Here is a 10,212-nt window from a genome sequence, read left to right as displayed (position 1 = left end):
GATTTCTGACCTTGTCCACCCCAGTCCAACACCAGCATCTTCACATTAAAGAGGTGAATTTTTAAAAATGAGTTTGTGTGTGTTCGTGTCTAAATGTATGTAATTGTGTGTTTGTGGGTACACTTGTGAGTTTATCTGTGTGTGTTTTTCTATCAATGTAGGAATTGTTTTGTTGTGTGCAGGAATGGGTGACTGCATTGGTTAGTGGCTGGATTTCAACAGCAAGTGGGATCCATTATCCTCTTACAACACCCTGCTCCCCGCAGCACCTCACATTCCACCCGGTCTATCTCCTGAGCTGCCCTCCACGTTTAGCCTGTGGCTTGGACGATTAGAATGAGAATTTGTTGATTCTTAAAGGCTCATCTGAGGAGAGGGTGCCTGGTTTGTTTCTCACACATTTCTGTCTGATACCAGGCTGTGAATGGTGTCCAATTCGTTTCACCTTGACACAATCCTGGGAAATTAATCCGGATATTCCTTGCATATGACTCAGCCCTGTTTTAAAATTCAAATTTCATTGCACTTTCTCGACACAGAGAAGTCTGGGCTCTGAACAGACGACAACTAGCACTTCACTGTCAGTGTTGGATACAAATAGCCTCCACTTACTGCCTGCGGGGATGAATCGTCAGAAAGGTCTAAAATCCCCACAACTTCCTGGCACACTCTGTCAGTTCATTAGACTGGCTTCAATTCTGTGTTGGCATTTGTTCTTAGCATCTGTGGGGAATTGAAACTTCCCACTGAACACATACATCTGCACAGGCCTGTCACGCTCACCCCTCTTGCTTTGTCTGTATTAAGATTATTTTCATTGAATCCCTACAGTGTGGTAATGAGCCATTCGACCCAATGGAACCACTCTGACCCTCCCATCCCTGTAATCCTGCATTTCCAATGTCCAACCCACCTACACCCCTGAGCACTGCGGGCAATTTAGCCTGGTCAGTCCGCCCGAGCCTGCACACCTTGGACTGCGGGAGGAAACCGGAGCACCCGGAGGAAACCCACGCAGACACAGGGAGAATGCGCAAACTCCACACAGACAGTCGCCCAAGGGTGGAATCAAACCTGGGTCCCTGGTACTGTGAGGCAGCAGTGCTAACCACTGAGCCATCAGGACCGGGAAGTCAAGGAGCCAAATGTCCGTGGCATGTGTATTTCATGTTCTTGTGGAGTCTCTCCTATTACTTGGGGCCATGGGCACCTTGTGATTTTGTGTTCAGTCAGTCTTACAAGGGCCCATTTGCATATCTGCATTCTTAGTAGCAGGATGTGCTTGCGGTGATAATGGAGACATGTAAAAAGCAGAGGATCCACTCAGAGTATCTGCATCTAGCTGGCGCTGTCACATGTTCTCTTACTACGGTTTATCTGGGAGACAGTAATCCAATTCCAAATCCAACCCACATGGACAAAGAAAGTAGGAAGGGCAGCAGTCCACTCAACCCCTCAAAACTGTTCGAGCATTCAATGAGATTATGAGAAATGGAATATGTAAGATCAGCCATGATTTTATCGGGTGCTACAGCAGGTTTGAGGGGCTGAATAGCCTGAATAGCTCCTATTTCCTCGATTGTTGGGTACGGGAGAGCTGCTGGTGTGTACAGTACAGAAACAAAAGGACGATTCAACTTCTTTGGGTGACAGCAGGGTCAGAGAATAGGAACAAATAAGCCACAAATGAAATGATGTCACACACCCAGTTTTACATTCCCAGCACACCAAGTCATAACATTGATTCACTTCCTCAATTATGCAGCAATTGACCACAGATTTACTGACTTAGCAAGTTTCTCTTCTCGTTGGAGTTGCAGAAACCAGCTAAGAATAAACTGTGGAGAGTTTTACATGTTACTAATTAATGTGCTCAGAGATGTGGTGACTTAAACCTGGATCTTCTGGCCCAGATGTATGGACATTACCATGGGAGCCCAAATTGTGATTGTATAGTGATTTCAGTGTTAAAACCCTTTCTAATGTGCTTCATTGAGGAGCAATAAAATGAACTGTTGAATAATAAGGAGAATATTAGGAAGGGACCAGTATTCTCCTGAAACCCCTTAGCTCCTAAACTTCCTCTCTCCCTTACAATGTATCTCTCAGAGCAAGACTGTGATGAATATTTCTTTCATATTTCCTTCTCTATGTTTTGTTTGTTCCTGAAAGGGGTTTTCTATGTTAAAATCACTACATGATGGCAGGTTGTTATTGTTGTGCTTTCGACCTGGGAACTTCTATGCTGTTCTCTCTCCACAAATGCTGAGATTTTCCAGCATTTTCCCTTTTTATATTATCGATCCTGTTCATTGTTTTAACTTTGAGGTTAGGGTTGAACCTGACAAGCTGAAGGCTGAGATAAGTTGGGACAAATAACACAAAGAGAATGTCCAGGAACTGCTGTCTGCTTAGACTGTGCTATCCCATCATCTGATGGCATGCCAATATTAACACTCGTGTATCAGGCAGGAAATTAAAGGAGCTACACTTCACCTGGATATGTGGGGATGCGTTAGTTTTCTGGTGCTTTGTACAAAGTAGCTTCAGAGCCGTTTGTAGAATGGGACAGCCTCACACATACAATATCCCAATAGTTACCAAACAGCCAGCCTGATGCTGTTGAACTGAGTGTTATCATCGCATGGGGACAAAGGAAAACGCATGAAGATGATTTCCCAGCTCTTGTTCAGCCATTGCCTGTGAAGGGCTAAGATGCATTCAACACATCTGCACATAGTCCTGCTGTTCTAGAAGATAGACTAGCAGGTGGCACAGTGGTTAGCAATGCTGCTTCTCAGTACCAGGGACCTGGGTTCCATCCCAGCCTTGGGCAACTGTCTGTGTGCAGTTTGTGTGCTCTCTCTGTTTCCTTCAGGTTGTTGGTTTCCTCCCACAGTCCAAACATGCACAGGTTATTTAGATTGGCCATGTTAGATTGCTTGTCATGGCCAGGCCAGGCAGATTAACCATGGGAAATGCAGAGTTTTAGAGGGCGTGGTTCTAGATGGGATGCTGTTTGGAGGGTCGGGGTGGACTCAATGGGCCAAATGGCCTGCTTCCACCCTGTAGGGATTCTGTGAGTATAGAATAGCAATTTATTGTCATGTGTATTTTTGCAAAAAAAAGTGAAAAGTTTTATAAGTCACCATACCATGGCGCCTAAATTAGAGACAGAAGTCATAAATAAGAAGAAAAGAAAGTAAACGTTCAAAAAGTTTAACTAATGGCTCCTGGGATTGGGGTACACTGCAAACTGGGCTTAAACAGCCATGCAAGGCTGGTCTGAGACTGAAATACCAGGCCAAGACAAGATCTCCACGCTGAGACAAGAGTGCTCCTCTTCGACAGGATCATACACTAGGACACTGCCCCACCTGGACCACACTGCCACATAGGGACACTGCCCCTCCTGGGCCACACTGCCACATAGGGACACTGTCCCTCCTGGGCCACACTGCCACACAGGGACACTGCCCCTCCTGGACCACACTGCCACATAGGGACACTGCCCCTCCTGGGCCACACTGCCACACAGGGACACTGCCCCTCCTGGACCACACTGCCACACAGGGACACTGCCCCTCCTGGGCCACACTGCCACACAGGGACACTGCCCCTCTTGGACCACACTGCCACACCGGGACACTGCCCCTCCTGGACCACACTGCCACACCGGGACACTGTCCCTCCTGGGCCACACTGCCACACAGGTACACTGCCCCTCTTGGATCACACTGCCACACCGGGTGACCACCACACATAGGCCCTGCCAGGCCTATACCACCATTCTGGATCGTTGGAAGCCATCTTGATGCTGGGCCTTTAGCTGGGAGAAGACACCTTCCGTCAAAGTTGTTAAAAGAAGGTAAGGTGCCAAAATAAGTGGAAACATCTGATAAAAAGCATAGAAAAGAAAGAAAAGCAAAGCGGACGAAATAGACGAACTCCAGGCTCCTGAGCTGAGGAACCCCGCATGTTGTGTTGCTACTCCACTGCCATCTTGAGGAATAGTCATTAACAAACCAAGAAAAGGGGATTAAAGGAGAAACTGATAAAACTGGTATCCTCGAGTAAATAAGAAGGGGAAATTAGATTAGCACGTGAGGCAGGAAAGAACAGAAGTATACAACTAAACAAACAAAAACAGAAATTGCTGGAGAAACTCAGCAGGTCTAGCAGCATCTGCGGAGAGAGAAATAATTAACGTTTTAAGTTCGGTGGCCTGCCAGACCTGCTGAGTTTCTCCAGCAACTTCTGTGTCTGCTTGCTTTTGATTTGCAGCATGCACAATTCTTTGTTTTATTGCAGAAGTATACATTGATTGGATTAGATAACGGGAGTTCAACACTACAAACACCAGCACGGATCGGTTAGGCTGAATGACCTATTTTAGCGCGTTCGTGGAAAGAGACATTACCAGTGTCCTCATGAATGGGTCACTCTCTTTATTAAAACATAGAACTGCAGGTGCTGGAGATTTGAAACAGACAAGGCATGAAGGGTCACTCAGGATGTTAATTCTGTTTCTCTCTCCATAGATGCTGCCAGACCTGCTGAGTTTCTCCAGCAATTTCCGTTTTCGTTTGTTTCGCTCTCATTATTTATTTTAGGTTTGGATTTGTACCTTTGGGGTAAATTTTTAAATCCAAACTTTTTTCATTTCTTTTAGTCTTTTCCAGATGCTCTCGTCTTTGTGTTTTGCTGATACTACAGCTGTTGGGTTTGGGAGAGTCGATAGAAGGGTTTTTACTCTCCTACAGTGAGTGTTAATATTTACACCAAACAATAGGAGGAATGTTTGCTTCGTAAGAAAACAGAGCTGCTTCATGGGGACAATTAGTATTTTGTCATTTTTAGAAAGGCACCTCTTCCCTCTCCTGAGGTGTGGTGACCCTCTAAACCATCACTAGTTGTCTCTCTCTCTCTCTAATGAGAGTGCAGCCCTAAGATGCTCTGGGACTATGGTTACCTTTAGAAAAACAATGACACAGTCTACAGCTTAGTGTTGCTGAGTGATCACTTGCAGAGGATCACTTGCTTCATTGCATGAGCATTTACAGAGGACCATCACGAGTGGGACACTACCTGAGCTGGAGGGAAAAGGATTGCGATGCATTGGGAACTGGTGGCAGAGTCTTGCTGTACTTTGTAGAAGAAACAGCAAATATATTTGCCAGCAGCTCTGACACCTTTAGCTCCTATACTGGAACGTAACTCATTGGGTGAGATTTTTACAGAGATCTCATTAAAGATTGCTGAACTTTTCGATTAATTCCTTTATTTTTCCAGTTAAAATTAAGGACTTTAATGTCAACTATTACCTTATTTCTTTATTTTTCTGCTTATTCTATGAGGATAATGTTTAACTATTTAACTATTTTTCTTTTATTACTTTGTGCCTAAGTTTCTTTTGTAGCTAGGTATGGTGTGTGGCGACATTATACACTTTTCACTGTGCTCCTGTCCTTCTGTACTTGAGTGCATGTGACAATAAAATCTAAACCTAAATCCTAATCTAATTCAAAGTCATCTCGTTGTTAAAATTGGGCCCGATGTGTCAATCTCATGTTTCTGGAAGTCATGTTATGATACTGTAGCAATGCAAACTGTATCCTTTTTTCACTGTGATCAGAAACCTGGTCAGGAGATGCTGGAAAAAATTGCTCAGTCATCTGGAACTAATTGTTTAGAAACAATTTATGAATTGTGTCAGTCAATTGATGCACAGCTAGTTTCTTGCTGTATTCTTCAGTTTCTGCTTAAATATATTGGTGATAAATAAACCTGACAATTCATTTTCGCCTGAGTGTGGCATCTATTGTCTATTGGAGTGAACGCTCTGGCCGGGATTTTCCCTGAGGATGAGTCCGCTCCAATGAAAAGTAAATGAGGGAGAGGGAGCTTCAAGATGGAAACACCCTGACTCCAGTTTTTTTGAACTGAATTTTAAGGAATGAGCCTGGAACGAGGGCACCCCTGGGTGGGTGTTGTCATTGGGGTGGAGTTGAATGAGCCCATTAGTAATGTTATCTGTAACTGTTGCCTCTCCCAGGCAGGTGGGTGGTAGGGGGGAAGGGGGCAGGTATAGTCCAGCGGCTAAATTGCTCCTCACCCGCAATACCGAAACCTCCCCACTTTCTACACTCCTCCCACTACCACCCTCTCCCCTCTATCCACTACCACTTGCCCCACTGTCTACACTCTTCCCACAACCAAACCCTTCCCATTCCCTACACACCTCCCCACTACCACATCCCTCCCCACTGCCTACACACACACCCCCACCACTTCCCCACCCTGTCTCCCACCCACTCTCCCCCTCACTGCCTCTCCCCAATCTTCCCCACTGTTGCCACCTCTCACTGCCTCCACACCCTCCACTCTCCCCACCCCCATTACCTTCGCCTCACTCCTCCCCACGAGCTCACATCCACTGCTTCCCTCACTGTTTCCCCCCCTACAGCGTCCTCCCCACTTACTGCCTTCCCCCTGCTGCCTCCCCTTACCATTTACCCTGTAATGCCACCACCCTGTTTAGCCCTTACTGCTTCCCCCCACCCTTTGCAATTGCCTTGCTACCACTGCCTACACCCCCTCTCCTCCCAGTCTTTGCTGGGAGACCATCTGCAGGGAGTTGGCCAACTTCCTGGCACAATACAGGAGCCCGGAGACCAACTGGAAAAACCCAATGGGCTTCTTTCGATTGTGCTTAAATGACTCCAATGTTCTCAATTGGCTTTGCTCGGCATATGGGGGTTTCCGTGCACCCACGCACTCTTCCTCAATCCACAACACTCCCAAACTTTGAACTGATCCAACAATTCCTGATTCATAAACAGGAATACCACTATTACTGAGGCAATCAGCTAAAAACGTGTAAGAAAAATCTTGACGTTAGAACCTGGGTAGAATGTCATCCCTTGGGACAGCTGGGTGACAACAGACCACATGATTTCCTAACCTCTATCTGCCCTGTGATCTTGTGACACACGTTCACTATTTTAACTGGGAGCCAGTTCCTCATATTCGCTAAAAACTGTTTCTCTCTCTTCATGTTAGAAAAGAAATCTCAGAGTAAAATTATGTTTTAATTTAATATTTTTAAATCCCTTGTTTATTCATTGGCTCATTCACACACAGTTGGCCGTGGCAATAAATTCTAGAACGTTCTGCTTTTCATTGTTCAGTAAATCATTTTCTAGCTTTTCAACCTAACTTGTTCAAAGATGTCATGGCAGACTAGTGGAGAGGGTAGGATTTGAACTCATGCCTCCTAACTCAGAGTTATGGACACTACCACTGCATCACAAACACTTTTTCCACATAATTGGTTTCAACTAAAGGCAAAGTACTGAGCAGATTTTAAAAACAAACACCTTCCTTGTACCTAGGGTTTTGCATTTTTCATTTCTTTCTCTCTCCTTTTCTGTCTATCCCATTCTCTCTCTCTCTCATGGTCTTAACCTTAACAGTGGATAGATGTTCTAAGTCAAATGGTTTGTGCTTTCAAGCTGCAGGGCTTGAGCGCAAAGATCTGGGCTAACAGTGCTGTACAGGAATGATGGATACGTCACTGTCCAAGGTGTGTCTTTATCACTAAGATGTCAAGTCATCTTCAGACGCATTTGAGTACAAAATAACCCTTGAGACGTTTTCAAAGAACAGCAGGATGCTGTCTCTGGTGTGCTTACCCCTTTTTAACTGTTGGTCAACATCACAGAAACAGGTTATCTGGTTTACGAGAATGGTACCTGATACCTGGGCTTCAGGCGTTAAGTTATGAGGAGAGATTGTACAAATTAGGCCTGCTTTCTCTAGAGTTTAAAAGGTCAAGAACCCTTCAAGATATTAATAAGAAAATTTAAGAAAAACAAGATATTAACAGGGTAGATAAACTATTTCCATGGGTTGGAGATTCTAGGGCCTGACCATTTGGGAGAGATGTCAGGAAGCATGTCTACATACAAAAGGTGGGAGATGTTTAGAACTCTCTTCCACAAATGGCAGTAGGTTTAGATTGTTTGTTAGTTTTAAATCTGAGACAGATACATTTTTGTTGAGGAATATGGCCCAAGGGCAGGTACATGGAGTTAGGCCACAGATCAGCCATGATCTCATTGAATGCTGGAACAGGCTCAAGGGGCTGAATGGTCGACTCCTGTTCCTATTGTCACATTGCTGTTTGTGGGGGCTTGCTGGGTGTAAATTTGTTCTGCAGCTTTTTCCATTGCTTGGATCAGTACTGTGATGTTAAGTGGTAAAAAAGCTTTCCATGAATACAGGGTTCGACAGTAGGAATGTGCTCACCATTCCCTGATATGTTCGTGAAACTTGGAACCTGAGAAACTGCCAAGAAAGGAAACGGGATGCCTTTGATACCAGCTGTTCTCTGCAGGATTCTAGGTATACGCTGGCAGGATATTATACCCAACACTGAAGTTAAAGAGAAAAAGCACTCAGAGCAGCTTCTAGTTTCATCCATCATCCATCTTGGACATGTCACTTGGCCCCAGCCTTCGAGAAATTATATTATGCAGTCAGCTCCTGGTGGGCACAGAAGAGGATGACCCGAGATGAACCAGCATTAGACTGGCAGGAGAGCCCTCCAGTTGGTCAGCAGATGCTGGAATGATGTGTGAACATTGGCTGTGGGTAGGAGAGAATGGAGTGCTTTGTCTGCCTCACACATCTCTCAATGTGGCAGGTACTAAGTGTAAGTTAATCTTTCCATTGCAACAGGGTCTACTTTTTGAAGTGTGCTTCATTGCCTGTAAAGTGCTTTGGGAGGTATTGCACCCATGAAAGATAGTTTATAAATACATCTTCAAAGATAGTGGGTAGCATATGGTTGGGGATACCACACCCTGCAAGTCCTCCATATGCCATACTCCATCTTGACTTGGTAATATATCACTGTTCCTTCAGTGTCACTGGGTCAAAATCCTGCATCTCCCTCCCCAAAAGCACTTTGGATGTAGCTACTTTGCAAGGATTGTGCAATGTTCAGCATCATTTGCGACTCTGCAGATACTGAAACAGTCCATGTCCAAATCAACAAGATCTGGACAATATCCAGGCCTGGACTGACAAGTAACAAATAATATTTGCACCACACAAGTGCCAAACAATGACCATCTCCAATTAGAAACAATCTAACCACCACCCCTTGACATTCAATAGTGTTACCATCACTAAATACCCCAATATCAACATCCTGGGGGTTAAATTGATTAGAATCTCAACTGGACTCACCACATAAATACAATGCCTAAAAGAGCAGGTCAGAGGCTAAGAATACTACAGCGAGTAACTCACCTCCCGTCTCCCCCCAAAGTCTGTCCGCTGTCTACAAGGAACAGGTCAGGAGTGTGATGGAATATTCCCCACTTGCCTGGATGAGTGCAGCTCTAACAACACTCGAGAAGCTTGACACCATCCAGGACAAAGCAGCCCCCACTTGACTGGCACTACATCCACAAACATCCCACTGCCTCCACCCCCGATGCTCAGTAGCAGCAGTGTGTACTATCTACAAGATACACTGCAGAAATTCACAAAAGATTTTCAGAAAGCACCTTCCAAACCCACAACCACTTCCATCTAGCAGGACAAGGAGAGCAGATACGTGGGAACACACCACCTGCAAGTTCCCCTCCAAGCCACTCACCAAACTGACTTGGAAATATATCGCCGTTCCTTCACTGTCGTTGGGTCTAAATCCTGGTATTTCCTTCTTAAGGGCTTTGTGGGTCTACCTACAGTAGCGGTTCAAGAGGCTGCTCATCACCCACCTTCTCAATGGGCAACTAGGGGATGGGCAATAAATTTTGGCCCAGCCAGCAACGCCCACATCCCATGAATGAAGAAAAAACAATTGCAGAAGTTCAAGAAGGTGGCTCACCATCAGCTTTCCTGGGTCACTACAGATAGGTAACAAATGCTGGCCTAAACAATAATGCCCACATACTACAAAAGATTTTTCAAAAATTTTTCTCTTTTCCAGTCTCTCTCGCATTGGACATGCAGACACAGAAGTAACTGTTGATTCAATGGCTTTACGAAACATTTGTAGAAACAATCCAGCCACAATTGGACATTTTGGGTTGTAAGATAGTAGGAACTGCAGATGCTGGAAAATCTGAGATAACAAGGTGTAGAGCTGGATGAACACAGCAGGCCAAGCAGCATCATAGGAGCAGGAAGGCTGAC

Source organism: Rhincodon typus, chromosome 31 (genome assembly GCF_021869965.1).
Source record: "Rhincodon typus isolate 14 chromosome 31, sRhiTyp1.1, whole genome shotgun sequence".
NCBI lineage: Eukaryota > Metazoa > Chordata > Chondrichthyes > Orectolobiformes > Rhincodontidae > Rhincodon > Rhincodon typus.
The sequence above is the reverse complement of the archived record's forward strand: the minus strand, read 5'-3'. Positions refer to the sequence as shown.